Raw genomic sequence first — 4,306 nt, 5'->3', positions numbered from 1 at the left:
AAGATGACAAGACGTTAAAAAAGAATATCGGGAAAATGTGATGTGGTTAGGGGAACCCATGGAATCAATATATCATAAAATGAAAGAAAAGAGAAATTACAAATAAACCCGACAGTAACCATGGTGCAAACAGAGTAGACCAATTAGAAATATATATTTATAGAGAAGTCACAGATTGCCCAAATAATTTTACCTTATAGTTAGTAGAGTAAATACATTCTTTGCTTGAAATGTTATATAGAAACAGGGATGAAAGTACGTATTTGAGTGTCATCTTTTCGTGTGATGCCAATTCAGGGGCTTAGGAAAAGTATTCAAGAACCAGACTACTTAATATATAGGCGCAATTCTCCTGAGGACAAAAATGATGAATGATAAAATATATGTAGGAAATAACTAAATATGAAACAAGACATATAGTTATCATCGAGGACTTTGATATGATATACATAAGATGGGATGAATTGATAACTGAATCCAATGACTATAATGAATAAATGAACCAAGATTGCAAAGAAGATCCCGTTTATGTAGCTTATTGTGTTTTTGAGAAGGTCTTTGATAAGGTGCCACAAACACAGCTAATGTAAGAATATCAAATTTAATATGTAAAACCCAATATGAAAGGTCAAATCTCTTCGCTTCTCAGCAATAGAAAAGAGAGGTCGGTCGTCCATGGAGAAATATCTGAGTGCAAGGATGTGCAGGGTAATGAAGTTTTAAAAAGAATAGAAAAATGGCAAAAATTTACTGATGGACATGATAATGCAAGATTACATGAATTTCCGGAAGATGTGAACATTGAAATGAGCTTGACGGTTTGACCTGAAAAAAAAAATTGTAGTGAAGTGACACAAACAGGTCATAAGAGTAGCGTTGAGATTATGAGATTAAGAAGGTTCCAAGGATTGATAAAATATCCTGAAGCAAAGGAGGATTAAAAGAGCTCTAAGAAATATATACATAAAAAAGGAAGCTAGCAATATCATATACAGGAGAGTAGGAGGCACACGTTATATGAATAAAGACGAAAGACTAAAAGACAAGAGGCTCACACAAGAAAATTATTTGAGAATCTATTATGTGGTAAGGAAGCTCTTGGAATTGATATATCTTAAAAGTAAGTAGAAGAGACAAAAAACAACCCCAGCACTACCAACAGTCATGATGGAAGAAAAGTAGACAAATTGAAAATTATTATGAATAGAGAATTCACAAACAGTCCAAATGATTTGTACATTTCATTCAGTACTGTAGAGTCATCTTCACAAGTGATGTCAAATCTTTATCTATTTTGATAAATAGGGTATAATTTTCTATGGATAGATACGAAACATGTGAGAAAAAAAATCCTGATAAAGATGGAAGAGGTTTAGTATTACAAATAGAAAAGGTTGACCGTGACATCATTTGAGAGAAATTCGCTAGTGACAGCGACATTAATCTGATCATTTTTATGATAGTCGCATGTAAGATTCGAACCCACATGCGAAGGTAATCTTACGGTTGTCCGAAAGCAGTGGGTTCGAATCCTATATGCGACTGTCATAAGAATGAACATGACACCATTTGTTTTAAGAACCAGGTTTCTGTGTATATATGCTCCATAATTGTGAAGGTAATAACATCAAAGGATGAACGTAATCAATAAACACAGCAAAAACATGTTGCGAACATCGAAAAGTTTAATTTACCAAATATAACTTGAAGGAACCTGACGAGTTAATCTGGTAGAAAGTTTTAGCACGATATTTCATCCAATACACTCACAAAGCAACAGGATCTAGAGACAGGTCTGAGCTAAACAGATCTGATTTTTTTTTTTTTTTTTTTTTTTGCCGTGATGGTTAAATGTCCACTAGGGGGAGTGTGCGAGTTTTATGTTTCATTTAGAGCCACAAGGAATTAAACATAATAGGCTGATATACTTTAATTAAATAGACTGAGAAATTGAACAAGATGTTTTTTAACTGGAATGAATATTTTCTGAATATTCTTTCATTGATAAAAAGTATATACATATGTATATGTATATATATATATATAGATAGATATATATATATATGTATATATGTATATATATACATATATATATATATATACATATATATATACATATATATACATATATATATATATATATATATATACATATATATGTATGTGTGTGTGTGTGTGTGTGTGTGTGTGTGTGTGTGTGTGTGTGTGTGTGTGTGTGTGTGTGTGTGTGTGTGTGTGTGTGTGTGTGTGTGTGTTTGTTAACATTTCTTATAGCTCCTGCTGATAGAATTTTCAGTGCCAAGGTCAATGATTATTGTTTGATTCTTTTGGCTGTGCGACCGAAAAATGTCACCTTTCTATTACCATGACGTCATATCGTTCGATTATATAGACCAACCTCTGGAGGAACAGAACACCAGATACCTTCCAGACACCGACATGAGCTTCAAGGTAGTCTCTTCTGAAATCCTCGAACACTCAAAGATTTTATTTAGTATTTTTAGATATCTTATCGAAGATGAAACTTTACCTTATGAACACAGACTTGGTTATTATCGATTTCGAGTGATATCAAGAAGATTTCATATGATATTTGTTACTCTAAATCGTGATGGAAATTCGATGTATGTGAAGATTACTATACTATCATTGGTTTTATATATATAGTTTTGCAAATCTCAGTGACCTCTTTTTTTCAGATTTTCATTTTGCTGAGCATCGTGGCCCTGGCTGCAGCCGACCATCCCAGCCAATTCTACGGGACTCCTCATCAGGTAAAAGAAATTCTCTGGTTAACAGATCTAATTTTCATTCATTCATACGATTAGGAATAACGTTCCTGTATTATTTTTTTCTGAAATCCAGGACTCTCACGAACACGACAACTACGGCGGACCCGCCAGATACAAGTTTGCTTGGGCCGTGAAAGACTACTCCGGTAACGACTTCGGCCACCAGGAGAGTCGCGAAGATGAGCACACCCAGGGATCCTACTACGCGCAGCTCCCCGACGGGCGCCTGCAGAAGGTGCACTACAAAGTGGAAGGGGACTCTGGCTACGTGGCCAACGTCGAGTACGAGGGCGAGGCCCACTACCCGGACACGAGCGACGAGGACAAGCGCACCTACGGTCCTCCTCAACCCAGTCCTCTCTACGGACACCCTAACTAAGGATACCACCACTAGGAAAGACAACTGAATCCTTAGCACAGAGACGATCCTGAAGCGTAAATGACGCGACTCGACCTCGGCATATCATTAATTTATTGTGAGCTTACGCTAGTCTTTGCTCTTAATTTATTATGTACCTATAGCAAAATATAGAAATACTCTATTGTGCACGAATATTTTTTGCATCCAACTGAAGAGAGAAAAACATCTGTTCCAGTGCGCTTGCACACACACGGGTAAGGTTAGAGATGTGAGAGGAGGAACGTTATACATTTTGTCTTGTAGATTGAAGCTAGATGAAAAATTGGATATCCAAATTGTTGATGGAAAATACAGTGTGTGTAGGAAGAAAATGGAGATAAGAACAGACGGTATGTGATGACAGGAGTGAAGAAACATATGAAAGGACTTCTGTCGGCATGTTTTTGCCATTGGAACTAAATCTGAGTAAGAAAAGCTGAAATGATAAATGTGAGTATCACAAATGACATACATACATACATACATACATATACCAAAGGCTTTTTCCCCCTTACAAGGGAGGTAGCCAAAAAACAAAGGCATAAAATTCACTCCCACCCATTCCATCCCCACATACTCCACTCCCATTCACCCCCCTCCCTCCCTCTTATCTTGGCTCCTCCTGGATGACGGGTCATCCCTGCATCTCGCCCACTGCCCTGGGTCAGAAGCAATGTAGCAAGACACAGCACATCCACAACAAGGCCGCTTCATTTAATCGGCGACACCTCCTCTCCGTCCCCTCATGCAGATAAAGAGAAGACTAAAAGAAATCTCATCGGGCTGCGTCAAAATATCATTCACATATACTTCCTCCTCTTCCTCCATCCCCCACCCATTCCCTTCCATGCATCACAGTATCATCCATATAAGAACAGAACAGATAAGAACAGACGGTATGTGATGATAGGAGTGAATAAACATGTGAAAGGACTTCTGTCAGCATGTTTTTGCCACTGGAATTAAAACCTGAGAAGGAAAAGCTAAAATGATAAATATGAGTATCACAAATGACATACATACATATACCAACGGCTTTTTCCCCTTTACAATGGAGACAGCCAAATAAAGGCTTAAAATCCACTCCCACCCATTCCGTCCCCATATACTCCAC

The sequence above is a fragment of the Oratosquilla oratoria genome, chromosome 21 (assembly GCF_046742065.1).
Source record: "Oratosquilla oratoria isolate Oo_2021 chromosome 21, ASM4674206v1, whole genome shotgun sequence".
In the NCBI taxonomy this organism is placed as follows: domain Eukaryota; kingdom Metazoa; phylum Arthropoda; class Malacostraca; order Stomatopoda; family Squillidae; genus Oratosquilla; species Oratosquilla oratoria.
This window is presented reverse-complemented; position numbering follows the sequence as displayed.